The sequence below is a fragment of the Bos indicus x Bos taurus genome, chromosome 12 (genome assembly GCF_003369695.1).
Source record: "Bos indicus x Bos taurus breed Angus x Brahman F1 hybrid chromosome 12, Bos_hybrid_MaternalHap_v2.0, whole genome shotgun sequence".
Classification (NCBI taxonomy): domain Eukaryota; kingdom Metazoa; phylum Chordata; class Mammalia; order Artiodactyla; family Bovidae; genus Bos; species Bos indicus x Bos taurus.
The window spans coordinates 72,137,696-72,154,662 of NC_040087.1; the positions used below are offsets into that span (position 1 = coordinate 72,137,696).

The window sequence follows — 16,967 nt, forward strand, 5'->3', positions numbered from 1 at the left end:
TCTAGTGCGTGGCACAGAAAGAACTGGCATGCAGATCAGTGTGACTGACTCCAAAAGTGGGGTTTTGTGTTATCCTAGGCTACCTCTTAACATTTCAGAATTATAATGTTTAGAAAGAAGGTTTCTTCTTTGTCATCATTCATTCAGAAAACATTTACTGAGCACCTTTATGTAACAGACACCGTGCTGGAGGATGTAACTAAAAAGTGAATAGGATCTAGTTCCAAGTCTTGAGAAGCTCATGATTTACTAAGAAAACCGACCACCTATGAGAGGGTATTAGAGAAATATGAGTTAGCTAGGATGAGGACAGAGATTTCCAGAGAAATAACAACTGGTTTGATCCTAGAGAATGAAGTATCTCCCCTACATGGGGCTCCTGCTCTTTTTCACACCACAGGGCACTGAGGAGAATCACCAAGTCATCATTCTGACTTACACATCAGTCACCAAGAGTTTCGCCCACAGTACATCCTCATCACCTACCTCTGGAGCTGTGACACAGGCCATGAAGACCTGGAGATGTGCTGTCCTGACCTCTCTTCAAGGACTCTCCCCCTAGTTGCTGGAAGTGCTGCTAGTGGGCAATCTTCAGCCTCCAGAGCTTCTGGGGGGCAGCCTGTGAGCAATAACCCATCCAGGTGGAGGCAAAAAGGCCTGGCCAGTGGACATGTCAGGACAACCCTGAAGGGCCATCTTCACTCCAGAGCCCTCAAGGGTCAGCTAAGGTCATCTGGCCCATGATCCAGCTTTGTTTTTTCCCTCTGCTCTATCCAGTTTCTTCACTCTTAATTCCATGAGTGCTAATTCCAACAACACCCCTAATAAACATCCCAACACTAAACTCCATCTGAGTCTATATCTCAAAGAACCAATCTGTAACATACATCAAAAACATTCCAGAATTTGAGAAGGATTTTTATTTGAAAATTTCTGGTTATACACATAACATTTTAAAATCCCACAAATAGAAAACAAAAATGGTGGAAACAAGGACTTTGTGTGTCAATATCTTAAACCTTTGGTTTAAAATCTCACTCTAATGTTCTCTGACCAAAATGAAGTTAAGTTATATATTAATATCAAAAGAAAACTATTACATCAAATCATAAGAAACTGCTATTTTTATGAGCTAATACAGGTTGACTGTTAGCAATTTACATGGCTAATATAAGAGAAAAATAGCTATTAGTATTTGGAGTTTAGAGAAGATTACACTGATGAATAACTCATGAGTGAAATATATAATAATGAATCAAATTAATAATTGGAAAATACATAACACTATGATTATTGATCAGTGCTCAGTACCAAAACATGTAGGCTACAGCTAAAGTGGGCCTTTAGGTGGAATAAAAAAGTAGGTTTTATGTACTTGCATAGGGGGAAAAAAGTTTAAAAATTAATATGTTTCCAATTGAAGAATTTAGAGAAAAAAAAACTCAAATGAAGTTGAAGGAATGGAAGAATATGATGAGCTAGAAAACATAAAATCAGAATCAATCAAGCACAGAATTTGATTCTTTGAAAATTAATAGGAAAAAATCAAGCAAGATTATTCAAGAAAAAAAACAAGGCTCAAAGAAAATTAAAAAGCAAAATAGAACCCAATTATAGCTACTTAGATATTAAACATATAAGATTTTATGAATAATTTTAAGCCAATCAAGCTGAAAACTCATATGAAATAGACTAATTCATAAAGAATGAAACTTACCAAAAATGACTGTAGAAATAATAGTGGTCTAATACTGAGTGGTCTAAAATAATCACTAAAAATAAACTAGATGGCGATGGTTTCATGACACTGTGAATGTGGCTAATGCAGTGAATTGTATGTTAAAATGGTTATCATAGAAAATTTTATGCTATAAATTTAAAAAGTGTAAAATATAGAATACAATACAATTCTCCATGTAGAAGACAGTGATCACCTAGAAGGGCTCCTATTTTGAGAAAGCATATTTTCTGTTCCTTCTGTTTTAGAACATATAATCAAATATTATCTTTACATATTTTAAATCAAGTGTCTTTTAAATTTGGGCAGAGGATACCTTTCTTTCCTATCTCACATAAACTAAAGTATATATTTTTTGTTTTTTCTTTTGTATATCTCTATTTTAATCAGAGATATTTATGTGCAATAATGGATCCTAGCACTGTTAAAGAAAGTGGTAAAACAAATAATGACTTCATATGGTCTTCAAGTAAATAGAACCCCTGATAAAATTGGAAAGTAATATGTAATTTTAGGAACAGTAAAAGACATCTGTGACAACTTTCTTTATACCTCATAAAATGAGTTTTGGTTCTGGAGTCTTTCAAGGCACTAAACCTTGTAGACAGCTTTCACTGGTGGACTTCACCTCTGATTTGGATAAGAAAAAATAGTATAATATATAAATAAAAATAATAAATCATTTTGTTAGAGCTTGAAACCATTGGGTAAAATTGGAGAAAAGAAGTCCAAATAAACTATCATCTATGTGTAAATATTTGGGACTAGTGTAAAAAAAGTATAATATAGTTTTTGCAGTACAAAAACTATTGGAAAAACACCTTTGGAATAGACTTGACATCATGGTAGAATCACAGTGCTGACTCAACAATCATTAAGGCTGAGGGCTGTCCATTGGAAACATTCATAACCACATGGCCACTGTGAGTAACATCTGGTTATTTCTTTTTGGTGTGTGCCTGAAGGGGAAGTGAAGTGAAGTGAAGTCGATTAGTTGTGCCTGACTCTTTGTTACCCCATGGATAGTAACCTGCACCAAGCTCCCCCATCCATGGGATTTTCAAGGCAAGAGTACTGGAGTGAGTTGCCATTTCCTTCTCCAGGGAATCTTCCCAACCCAGGGATCGAACCCAGGTCTCTCACATTGTAGACAGACGCTTTACCATCTGAGCCACCAGGGACGTGCCTGAAGGGGGAAAAGAACAAGTTAAAAAAAAAATTTTTTTTAATTCTTCCTTTCTAAGGCAACACATTTGGAATACATGTGGAAGATGTCCGCATCTTCATATTAAACAATCACATAGCTACTGGAGGCAAAATTTTAAAAACCAGGGATGTGCTTATTCTATGGAGGAAGTAGTCCCATTAGAATCCTCAGTGGGGCTGGGCTTAATGCCAAATAACCTGTAGATTCACTAGAGTTCTGATCATTCTAATTCACAGATATGCTTTGTTACTATAGTAAATTAAAAAGCAAAATCATTTTACTGACTCAAAACCTGGAGATAAATTAAAAACAGAGTGACAAAGACGCTAGGAAATCCAGCATCTGCACAAGGGTTTCTCATTTTCACACATAAAATGAGCTCAATAAATCTGGATGTTAGCATCCAGTTGTAATCTCTGTATTTTATAAATTCTGATATATCCAGCATTTCAATGTTTGTCAATCAGAATTTATATATATGAAATATATATATATATAAATATATATATAAATAAATATATATATATATACATATCCAGCATTTCAATGTTTGTCAATCAGAATTTATATATATGAAATATGCTGCTGCTGCTGAGTTGTTTCAGTTGTGTCCAACTCTGTGCGACCCCATAGACGGCAGCCCACCAGGCTCTCCAAACCCTGGGATTCTCCAGGCAAGAATACTGGAGTGGGTTGCCGTTTCCTTCTCCAGTGCATGAAAGTGAAAAGTGAAAGTGAAGTCGTTAAGTCGTGTCTGACTCAGCAACCCCATGGACTGCAGCTTACCAGGCTCCTCTGTCCATGGGATTTTCCAGGCAAGAGCACTGGAGTTGGGTCACCATTGCCTTCTCTGATATATGAAATATATTTATACATATATATGAAATATATTGACACATATATATATGAAATATCCTGGCATTTAATTTGTGTGGCAAAAGCTATTAGAGGGCCTATAGAAATGTGATCTGTGAATAATTGGTCCCAAGAATGAAAGAAGAATCTAAAGCTTTAACAATGACTCAACCAAGCAACTTCTCTAAAATGTAAGATGATACCCAAAATAGGACAGTTCTTTGCCAGCTTGATTTTTTGAATTCTACCAATTTCTAGCTGAACTTGAAGAGACAGGCTTTCTGATGAATGTATAATCAGAACACAAAGGAAATGAAATGCTGTCAAGTTTCACTGTTTCACAACCATCACTTGTGAGTAGCTGTATCCTATCTCAGTTTCTTGACAAATGCACATAACAAAAATGAAATAATATCAAGACTTGTGAGCTCTTATCTCTAAAAGTGTCTGGGTGAAGAAAAGATTTCAAAAGTAATTTTTCTCCAAAGAAGAATGTGAAAACTTTTGTCTTTAAAGCAGAAAATATACCATCTATGTGAGACTCATTCTTGTCATATGATTCCAGATCTGTTTTACAAAAGAGGACTCCAAGTTCATTTGTGGATGTTGTTAACAAAGTTATCATGAGAGATAATGGACTTCATACATGAATACAAAAGTTCTGAAACCCCTACCTTCATATTAGGTGTACTTTCTTTTCCACTTCTTGCTTGCATACTTGCTATCCTCAAAACAGAACTGTATATGAAATTATATATTAAAAGACCACTTAAGTGGTCTATATATTAAAAGACCACTTAAGGAGAAAAATAAAATTCTCCAAAAGTACTTGGATTCCACTGGGTAAAATCTGAGACTATATTGATTCAAAATGCAAGGATTTAAAAGTCAGGCTTTTGGGGGCTAATTGCATATCATCTCTCGCCTTGATTTTTTTAAGCTAGCCATGCTTGTATGGTTATATATTTATGTACTGTCTTTGTGAAACTAAAAACAGCCAAAAGAACACATGGAAATATAATTCATTTTCTCCCGGTTGACAGTCCTCCCAAAATTGGCTGGCTCCTTTCCCTATAGCCCTTCTCAACATAATTTTTTATTTTAAAAAATGTTATCAGCAGCAACTTTTAACCAAAATGATCTTCACTTCATGGTCTAAAATACTTGAAACTAAATAATGAAAACAAGCTTCCTGTGCATAAAATCCTTGATTTGATCTTCCTCTCTCCCATCTGTTGTCCTGGTGTAGACCACACTCTGGCTGACAGCAGGAGTGAGAGAAGGCATCTTTTCCAAGAGCAGGTTATGAAGGGAGTTGAGGCGACTGAACACTTGTTAGCAGAGACCTCATGGTCTCTGCTGAGCCTGGGATGGAGAAGCCCAGTCTCACCTCTCTCCCTGGGACCACTGCTGACCCTAGAAAGATCACTTAAGCTCACTCTGCACCAGCTGCCTCATTGGTGAAACAAGACAGTGACCTACCTCATAGGAACTAAGAGATGGCTACAAACTGCAGGTTGAAAACAGGCTGAGCTAAGGGTTGGGTGTGATTACAATGCTGCTCAGAGATGTGGCCCCTTAGTCCACAGAACGTAGCAATATCACATGATTTATGGCATGAAAGGAAAACATCTGGGAAGCCCTTTGTTAATCATTTGATTTTATCTTTACAGAAGCCCAGAGTAGAAGTTAAGACACAATTAATTCACTTAATATGGTAAAAGATTACTAACACTTTCTAACATGGGACTTTAAGAAGTCATTTAGGTTCTCCTACCTCAGTTTCTCCATCTAAAGGATAATACTGGCAGCTCAGCATGGTTGTGAAGATTAAAAAAGATGATGTCAAAAAAGTTCAAATTCAAGGCAAGTATATCAAAGGACCCAATATTGGGTTTCTTGAGTCATTTTCGGTTCTTCTTTTGGGTTTAGTTCATTATAGTTCCTCCAGTATAGGTTGAAATTAAGTATTTATACTCCAGCTTGTAAACAAAGCTACCATCATGGAATTAGATATCACTAAAAGCAATAGAGCAATAAAAGCTTTCCTGCATGGATAAAGGAATCAATATATTGAATATACTGAATCAGTGGTTCAATATATAGAGAATTATGGCTCAAGACTCTGACCGTTCATTCTTACTGAGCCACATGGCCCTAGTTCAATCCCAATAATCCTCAAACTCCTCTCCTTTTAATTAATTGGCTAAATAATTATTTCATTGAAGTATATAGCTGATTTAGAGTGTTTTAGTTTCTAGCGTCGGAGAAGGCAATGGCACCCCACTCCAATACTTTTGCCTGGAAAATCCCATGGACGGAGGAGCCTGGTGGGCTGCAGTCCATGGGGTCGCTAGAGTCGGAAACGACTGAGCGACTTCACTTTCACTTTTCACTTTCATGCATTGAAGAAGGAAATGGCAACCCACTCCAGTGTTCTTGCCTGGAGAATACCAGGGACGGGGATGCCTGGTGAGCTGCCGTCCATTGGGTCGCACAGAGTCGGACACGACTGAAGCGACTTAGCAGCAGCAGCAGCAGCAGCAGCAGTAGCAGTTTCTAGCGTACAGCAAAGTGATTCAGTTATACACACACATTCTTTTTCAGATTCTTTTTCCATTGTACGTTATTACAACATATTGAATATAGTTCCTGATGTTATACAGTAGGTCATTGTCTCTTTTATATGTGAAAGTATGTATTTGATAATCCTAAACTTCTAATTTATCCCTCCCTCTCCTTTCCCTTTTATTAACCTTAAGTTTGTTTTCTATTTCTGTGAGTTTTATAAATAAGTTCATTTTTTTTATTAATTCCACATATAAGTGCTATATGATTTTTGTCTTTCTCTGCTTCACACAGTATGATAATCTCTAGGTCCATCCATGTTACTGCAAATGGCATTATTTCATTCTCTTTCATGGCTGAATAATATTCCATTGTATGTGTATATACAGTATATGCATGTGTCTATATATGTATGTATCACAAACCTAGATGAATGGATAAAGAAGATGTATGTATATGTATATACACATACTGTATCTTCTTTACCCGTTCATCTGCCAGCAGGCATTTAGGTTGCTTTCACATCTTGGCTATTCTTAGTACTGCTGCTATGAACACAAGGATGCATGTATCTTTTTGAATTATAGTTTTGTCTGGGGATATTCCCAGGAATGGGATTGCTGGATAAAATGGCAACTCTATTTTTAGTTTTTTTGAGGAATTTCCATACTGTTCTGCAATTCCATACTGTGACTGCACCAATTTGTAATCACATCAACAATATAAGGAGGTACCTTTGTTTCCATACCCTCTTCATCATTTATTATTTGTAGACTTCTAAATGATGTCCATTCTGACCAGTGTGAGGTGATACCTCATTATAGTTTTGAACTGGATTTCCTAATCATTAATGATATTGAGCATCTTTTCATGTGGCTGTTGGCCATCTGTACGTCTTCTTTGAAGAAATGTCTGTTTAGTTCTTATGCCCGTTTTTCTATCGAGTTGTATTTTTTTTTTGTTTGTTTGTTTATGAGTTGTAAGAACTTTTCATATATTTTGGAAATTAAGCTTTCGTCAGTCTCATAGTTTACAACTATTTTCTCCCACTCCACAGATTGTCTCTTCACTCTGTTTATGGTTTCCTTTGCTCTGCAAAAGTTTTTAAGTTGCTTAGGTCTCACTTTTTTACTTTTGCTTCCATTACTCTAGGTTAAATTTCTCATCTTTAAAGCAAGTCTAACTTTGTGTACAGTCTTCCCTGGTATCGCTAATGATAAAGAATCTGCTGCCAATGCAGGAGCCTCAGGAGATGTGGGTTCAATCCTTGAGTCTGGAAAATTCCCCTGTAGAAGGAAATGGCAATCCACTCCAGTAGTCTTGCCTGGAAAATCCCATAGACAGAGGAGCCTGGCCGATTATAGTCCATGGCATTACAAAGAGTTGGACACAACTGAAGCAACTTAATATGCATGCAACTTTGTGTACATATTGGCAGGTATATTATCAAAGTTAAAGAGTACTAGAGAGTTAAGATTTCTGCTTTTTGATTAACTGAATAGTGAATTTTCTCTCCCCTTATCCTCTCAGAAATCACCCTAAACAGCAAGAATATTGGTAGATAAAAAATAAGGGTAATCCTTGATGAAATCAGGAGTTATTTGAAACTTCAAAAGACAAAAAAATCTCAATAGGCTGCCTTAGACAACAGGATACAATCAGCTGTGGCAAGACAAACAGAGGCTACCTAAGGGAAACAGATCTCAGCTATCATGAGTGAGCAGTTCTCCAACTAACTGGTGAATTCTAAGGTATTTAATGAGGTATCATAAAAACCACTGTGTTTGTGTGATGCATATACACTGTCAAGGACCTTGGAGAAGAGAAATTCTGAAACGCAAGCATCATTGTAACCACCCATCTCTGCAGGCTAGGGAATATTCATTCTCAATTTCTCCCTAGCTTGCTTATCCTCTCTGTCTCTCTCTCTCTCTTTTGGTTATAAGAAGCTTCTGTACTAAATAGAGTGAATCCCCTCTAGCTTGAAGTGATGCCCTGCAAATATTAATATATGACCTAGAAAAAAATCACTTAATCCAAAGGAAAGCAGAAGGAATAACAATAATAATAAAGTAGTATAGGATCTATAAAATACACAAATAATATGCTCCCTGGACCAGCTCTCTGACCGTCAGTGAACCCTTGACCCAATCACCTCATCCATGATGTGGGCTTAAAATAAAAGACCATCATGAGAATAAAGTGAAATCATACATGTAAGAACTATGTAAAATAAATTATAAAGAACTACACAAATAGTCGGTCATGACTGATTGATTGAACAACAACAACAACACACAAATGTAGTTTGTGTATATTTCCTGGAGAAGGAAATGGCAACCCACTCCAATATTCTTGCCTGGAGAACCTCATGAACAGTACGAAGAGGCAAAAAGTATGACACCAGAAGATGAGCCCCTCAGGTTGGAAGCTGTCCAATAAGCTACTGGGGAAGAGGGGAAGACAATTGCTAATAGCTCCAGAATGAATTAAGTACTGGGCCAAAGTGGAAACGATGCTCAGTAGTGGATGCATCTGCTGGGGAAAGTGAAGTTTGATGCTATAAAGAACAATATTGCATAGGAACCTGGCATGTTAGGTCCAAAAATCAAGGTAAATTCAAAGTGACCAAACAGGAGATGGCAAGAGTGAACATCAACATTTTAGAAGTCAGTGAACTAAACTGGAAAGGAACAGGTGAATCTAACTCAGATGACCACTATATCTACAACTGTGGACAAGAATCCCTTAAAAGAAATATAGTAGCCCTCGTGGTCAACAGAAGAGTCCAAAATGTAGTACTTGGGTGCAATCTCAAAAATAACAATGATCTTGGTTCATTTCCAAAGCAAACCATTCAACATGTAATCCAAGTCTATGACCCAACCACTGATGCCAAAGAAGCTGAAGCTGACTGGTTCTATGAAGACCTACAAGACCTAGAACTAACATTAAAAGAAAAAAAATATATATATATATATATATATATATATATATATATATCCTTTTCATCATAGGGGATTGGAATGCAAAGATAGGAAGTCAAGAGATACCTAAAGTAATAGCCAAGTTTGGCCTTGGAGTACAAAATGAAGCAGGACAAAGGCTAACAAAGTTTTGCCAAGAGAACATATTGGTCATAGCAAACATCCTTTTCCAACAGCCCAGCAGATGACTGTGCACATGGACATCACCAGCTGGTCAAAATTGAAATCAGATGATTATGTTCTTTGCAGCCAAAGATGGAGAAACTCTACATGGTCAGCAAAACAAGAACTGGAGCTGACTGTGACCCAGGTCATCAGCTGCTTATTGCAAAATTCAAACTTAAATAGAAGGAAATAGAGAAAGTCACTAGGCAATTCAGCTATGACCTAAAGCAAATCTCTTATAATTATAAGTGGAGGTGATGAATAGATTCCAAGGATAAGATCTGGTAGACAGAGCATCTGAAGAACTATGAACGGAAGTCTGTAACAGTGTATGGGAGGCAGTGACCAAAACCATCCCAAAGAAAAAGAAATGCAAGAAGGCAAAGTGGTTGTCTGAGGAGGCTTCACAAATATCCAAGGAAAGAAGAGAAGCAAAAGGCAAAGGAGAAAGGGAAAGATATACATAACTGAATGCAGAGTTTCCACAGAATAACAAGGAGAGAAAAGAAGGTCTTCTTAAATGAACAATGCAAAGAAATGGAGGAAAAGAATAGAATGGGAAAGACTAGAGATCTCTTTCAAGAAAATTGGTCATTATGTAGTGACCATCAGGGAGGAGGGAGGAGGGTTCAGGATGGGGAGCCTAGGTATACCTGTGGCGGATTCATTTCGATATTTGGCAAAACTAATACAATATTGTAAAGTTTAAAAATAAAATAAAATTTAAAAAAAAGAAAAAAAATTAAGGCACTGGGACATAAAAAAAGAAAAAAGAAAACTGGAGCTATCAAGGAAACATTTCATGCAAGGATGGGCATGATAAGGGACAGAAAACTCAAGGACCTAACAGAAGCAGAAGAGATTAAGAAGTGGCAAGAATACACAGAAGAACTATACAAGAAAGGTCTTAACAATCCAGATAATCACAATGATGTGGTCACTCACCTAGAACTGGATATCCTAGAGTGTGAAGTCGGTAGGTTTTAGGAAGCATTACTATGACCAAAACCAGTGAAGGTGATGGAATTCCAGCTGAGCTATTTAAAATCTTAAAAGATACTGCTGCTAAAGTACTGCACTCAATAGAGCAAATTTGGAAAACAGCAGCTGCCACAGGACTTGGAAAGGTCAATTTTCATTCTAATTCCAAAGTACAGCAATGCCAAAGAATGTTCAAATTAATGCACAGTTGCGCTCATTTCCCATGCTAGCGAGGTTATGTTCAAAATCCTTTAAGCTAGGCTTCTGCAGTACATAAACCAAGAACTTACAGACATACAAGATGAGTTTAGAAAAGGCAGAGGAACCGGAGATCAAATTGCCAATATTTGTTGGATCATGGAGAAAGCAAGGGGTCCCAGTAAAACATCTACTTCTGCTTCATTGACTACGCTAAAGCCTTTGACTGTGTGGATCACAACAAACTGTAGAAAATTCTTTAAAAGATGGAAGTACCAATCCACTTTACCTGCCTCCTGAGAAACCTGTAGGCAGGTCCAGAAGAATCAGTTAGAACCAGACATGGAAAAATGGACTGGTTCAAAACTGGGAAAGGAGTACATCAAGGCTGTATATTGTCACTCTGTTTATTTAACTTAAATGCAGGGTAGATCATGTGAAATGCCAGGTTGGGTGAGTCACGAGTTGGAATCAAGAATGCCAGGAAAAATAACAACAATCTCAGATAGGCAGATGATACCAGTCTAATGGTAGTAAGCGGAGAGAAGCTAAAAGAGCCTCTTGATAAGGGTGAAAAAGGAGAGTGAAAACCTGGCTTGCCACTCAACATTAAAAACAGTAAGATAATTACATCCTGTCCCATCACTTCATTGCAAATAGACAGGGTAACAGTGGAAGCAGTGACAGATTTTCTTGAGTTTCAAATTCACTGTGGACAATGACTACAGTCAAGAAATTAAGACGCTTGCTCCTTGGAAGGAAAGCTATGAAATATGAGAGTTGGAGGGGAAAAAGGTGGAATATTGTTCATTGGATCTAGAAAGATCTACTGAGAAAAAATGTAGGTCACCTCTGTTTTCTAATTTGTGAAGAAAAATCCTACATGATACTAATATCATGTTCTCCATAAGTCTTTGTTGTTTAGTATTACGTCCAGTTAGAGCGTTGGTCTGTTTGCTCTACCAAAACCTCAATTTAGCACTCTAGAGATCTCCTTTCCTGTGATGATACCATCTGCTTGCTCAGTCTTTGCTTTATTACTTTCTGCGTGTGAAATGCCTCTACAATTGCATTTCTACTCTTTAACATTGTATACAGTGACTTGTTCCTCAAATGTGCTGCTCTGATTTTAAATTTGTGTCCCACCAGTAAAGTTCAGATTCAACTCCCAAAACAAACAAAAAGAATTAGTTCCAGTTACCCCCTTATGCTTCTCGTATCTTCTGGAAGATGGAAGTTGTCACGAGAATAAGTCATGAATTCACAATACCTTAATTCTATAGTCTGGGTGGTGTTTAAAGGTATACAAAGCATTTTCTCAGAGATGAGGTGTGTGAGAGCACTAAGTACTGTATATGATGTGAGAAAGGTACTCAAAGAGTAACATTCAGGTCACGTAGAATCTTTCTAGCAAAGGTGAGGTGATAGTAATTGACTGTACAAATGTGATAACTGAGGTCTCACTGTACAAATGTGATAACTGAGGTGACAGCCTAAAAACACAAAAATAAATAGAAAATGGCCTATATTCCCTCTGTCAATGTTTCTTCTTATTCTTTCTCCTTAGAAGAAGACCTGTACTTTCCACTGTTCAGAGGGTAGGAAATTGTCCATGATCACAGAGCTGTTGGAAGAGTTGACAAATTTGGCTTGTTCAAGCCTAGACTGGGGACAATAAAGTTGTGTTCTGAGCTTTTTGGAAGTACTTACATTTTATGCAAATGTAGGGAAACTGCACTTGGAGCCCTATATTTTTTATGCCTGAAATTCACAGAGCACTTTCATCCACTATAGTGTCTCCCATTTAGATCTTCCCTCCTAAGATATGACAAGCATTTGTGAGACCCTGTAAAGCTAGTCACAAAACAGCCAGAAATCCCACAAACCCTTTTGTTCTTTTGACCTTAGGCATTTCACATCAGAGGGATATATCCCCAACTATGTGTCAAAATCCTCAATTTAAAAATGTGTTTTCATTACATATAATCAAACATTGAGTAGTGAGAAATAGATTACTGAATTCTAGATGGGTCCAGATATCGTAAGATATTGGCTTCAACACCCATATTTAATAGATGAGTAAGTCCCTTAAGAGGAAGGTGGCCCTATATACATAACCATATACATTGCCACTCATCATTAAAACACTAAGATCATAGCATCCTGTCCCATCACTTCATTGCAAATAGAAAGAGTAAAAGTGGAAGCAGTGACAGACTTTATTTTCTTAGGCTCAAAAATCACTGTGGACAGTGACTACACCCAGGAAATTAAAAGATGCTTGCTCCTTGGAAGGAAAGATATGACAAACCTAGACAGCATATGGAAAAGCAGAGACATCACTTTGCCCACAAAAGTCACATATATAGTGGCTCTATACACATAATTAATGTTATGCTAGTTTGTAGCAGACACAGAATTAGAAATCTGTTCTTTCAGTAAATGTTTAAAATCAACTGTAATATTCGTGTAGAAAGAGGCATAGGTCATAGAATTAGAAAGCTTGTTGATTCCTGGCCTAACAATCTTGCAACTAATTTAACAATATTTATTGGTGAGCTACATTTGTGTGTTGTTGTTGTTCAGTTGCTAGGTTATGTCTGACTCTTTGTGACCGCATGGACTATAGCATGCCAGGCTCCTCTGTCCACTATCTCCTGGAGTTTGCTCAATCAATTGTGTCAGTGATGCTATCTAACCATCATGTAATCTTCCTCTCTTCTCCTCTTGCATTCAATCTTTCCCAGCATCAGTCTTTTCCAAAGAGTTGGATCTTCACATCAGATGGCCAAATTATTGGAGCTTCAGCTTCAACATCAGTCTTTCCAATGAATATTCAGGATTGATCTCCTTTAGGATTGACTGGTTTAATCTCTTTGTAGGCCAAGGAGCTCTCTAAAGTCTTCTCCAGCACCACAGTTCAAAAGCATTAATTCTTTAAGGCTCAGCCTTCTTTATAGACTAACTCTCACATCCATACATGACAATTGGAAAAGCTATCACTTTGACTATATGGATTTTTGTGGGCAAAAAGATGTCTCTGTTTTTCCATATGCTGTCTAGACTTGTCAACTAGCTGTTCCTTGATAGCACTTACATCCAAAATGTACTGAAAGCCAAAACAATCTTGAGAAAGAAGAATGAAACTGGAGGGATCAACCTTCCTGACTTCAGTCTATAAAGCTAAAGTCTTCAGACAGCAGAGTACTGGCACAAAAACAGAAATGCAGACCAGTGGAAGAGGATAGAAAGCTCAGAGATAAACCCAGGCACCTGTGGGCACTTTATTTTTAACAAAGGAGTCAGGAACATACAGTGGAGAAGAGACAGTTTCTTCAATAAGTGGTGCTGGGAAAACTGGACATCTACGTATAAAAGAATGAAATTAGAACACTCCCTAACACCATACATTAAAAAGAAACTCAAATTGGATTAAAGATCTAAATGTAGGACCAGAAACTATAAAAACTCTTAGAGAAAAACATAGGCAGAACACTCTTTGACAAGATCCTCTATGACCTGCCTCTTCGAGTAATGGAAATAAAAGCAAAAATAAACAAATGGCACCTACTTAAAAGCTTTTGCACAGTGAAGAAAACTATAAGCAAGGTGAAAAGACAACCCTCAGAATGGGAGAAAATAATAACAAATGAAACAACTAACAAAGGATTATCCTCCAAAATATATAAGCAGCTCATTCAGCTCAATAACAAAAAAATAAACTACCCAATCAAAAATTGGGCAGAAAACCTCAACAGACACTTCCCTAAGAAGATATACAAATGGCTAATAAACATATAAAGAGATGCTTAACATCTCTCATTATTAGAGAAATGCAAATCAAAAGTACAATCAGGTATCACATCATACTGTTCAGAATGGCCAGCATCAAAAAATCTACAAACAAATGCTGGAGAAGGTGTGAACCAAAGAGAACTCTCTTGTACTCTTGGTGGGAATGTAAACTGATATGGCCACTATGGAGAACAGTATGGAGATTCCTCAAAAACTAGGAATAAACTACCATATGACCCAACAATCCCACCACTGGATATACACCCTGAGGTATGGTTTCATCATTGAAAAAGACACATGTACCCCAATGTTCACTGCAGCACTATTTACAATAGCTAGGACATGAAAGCAACCTAGATGTCAACAGATGAATGAATGAATGAATACAGATGAATGAATACAGAGATTGTGGTACATATACACAATATTCAGTTCAGTTTAGTTGCTCAGTCATGTCTGACTCTTTGCAACCCTATAAACTGCAGCACGCCAGGCCTCCATGTCCATCACCAACTCCAGGAGTTTACTGAAACTCATGTCCATCGAGTCAGTGATGCCATCCAGCCATCGCATCCTCTGTCGTCCCCTTCACCTCCTGCTCTCAATCCCTCCCAGCATCAGGGTCTTTTCCAATGAGTCAACTCTTCGCATGAGGTAGCCAAAGTACTGGAGTTTCAACTTCAACATCAGTCCTTCCAATGAACACCCTGGACTGATCTCCTTCAGGATGGACTGGTTGGATCTCCTTGCAGTCCAAGGGACTCTCAAGAGTCCTCTCCAACACCACAGTTCAAAAGCATCAATTCTTCAGCACTCAGCTTTCTTCACAGTCCAAATCTCACACCCATACACGACTACTAGAAAAACCATAGCCTTGACTAGACGGAACTTTGTTGACAAAGTAAGGTCTCTGCTTTTAATATGCTGTCTAGGTTGGTCATAACTTTCCTTCCAAGGAGTAAGTGTCTTTTAATTTCATGGCTGCAATCACCATCTTCAGTGATTTTGGAGCCCAAAAAAATAAAGTCTGATACTGTTTCCTCTGTTTCCCCATCCATTTCCCATGCAGAGATGGGACCGGATGCCATGATCTTAGTTTTCTGAATGTTGAGCTTTAAGCCAACTTTTTCACTCTCCTCTTTCACTTTCATCAAGAGGCTTTTTAGTTCCTCTTCACTTTCTACCGTAAGGGTGGTGTCATCTGTATATCTGAGGTTATTGATATCTCTCCCGGCAATCTTGATTCCAGCTTGTGCTTCTTGTTCAAGCCCGGTGTTTCTCATGATGTACTCTCATGATGTGTGAGTAATACACAATATTACTCAGCCATAAAAAGAATGCATTTGACTCAGTTCTAATGAGGTGGATGAACCAAGAACATTAAACAGAGTGAAGTAAGTCAGAAAGAGAAAAACAAATATATATTAGTGCATATATATGGACTCTATAAAGATGGTATTGATAAACCTATCTGCAGAGCAGCAATGGAGATGCAGACATAGCCAGTGGAAATTTGCACTATCATGCAGGGAGCTCAAATCCGCTGCTCTGTGACAACTTAGCATGATGGAATGTGGTGGGAGGGAGATTCAAGAGAGAGGGAACATATGCATACCATGGCTGATTCATGTTGATATACAGCAGAAATCAACACAATATTGTAAAGCAATTATCATCCAATTAAAAATAAATTTAAATTTGAAAAAAATGTACTGAACACCTATCAGAATGATATGTAAAGGATCTGCAGAGTGTTCTATACTCTGTAAGAATCTAAAGCCAGAGTTCAACCACCTGTACTCTGCAATACAAAATCTCTCTCATGCACACATGACTGCACACATTCTGACCCCACCCCCAGCACTGCTTCAGATTCTCAGCAGACCTGCCTTCAGCCTGCAAAGTATTATTAAGACTCAGTCATGATGCTTAGTCTCCAGAGGCTTCTGACTGAAAAAGGCACTGAGTGCTTGTTACCAGATGCCTGTTGGAGATCAGGTGAAGAGTGTGAACCCCGGAGACAAACTTCAATTACAACTCCCTGCAGCAGCCTCACCTGTTTGGCTCTTTCAGTGTGGGCAGTGGCCTCAGCCTCACCCAGTTGTTGCATCATCTTGTAAAATAGGCTCTTACTGTTTTGCAGCAAATCATGTGGTGGACTGTATTCTTTCACTGTCCCTGAAAGAAACCCATTAGCAGCATGCAATGTATCCCAGTAACATATCGTAACTCACACAATATTTTGGAAAGGGGCAGGAGGAGAAAAATGGAGAGAATCTATTTAGGTGGTAGGCCTTGTGGTGTGTAAATGGTTTGATTACCTTGTTTTACCAGGCAAAATCCTAATAAAACTGTGCAACCTCCGACTGGGACTTGAATCCATGGTCTTTAAATTAGAATCACTCACCTGGTGTCTGAACGTACCGAAGTTCAGCTGCTTTATGTCTCAGCTCAGAAAGAATTCAGTGAGAGA

The 16,967-nt window shown here is 37.8% G+C and overlaps 1 long non-coding RNA gene across 1 annotated transcript; it reads right to left on the bottom strand.

The window, feature by feature from the left end:
- Nucleotides 1-904: 904 nt before the first annotated feature.
- Nucleotides 905-16,664, bottom strand: LOC113902493. The gene is made up of 2 exons (XR_003513844.1): nucleotides 16,551-16,664; nucleotides 905-2,697 (listed from the first exon to the last, which is right to left on the bottom strand). It is a non-coding gene; the product is annotated as an uncharacterized LOC113902493 (long non-coding RNA).
- Nucleotides 16,665-16,967: the final 303 nt, after the last annotated feature.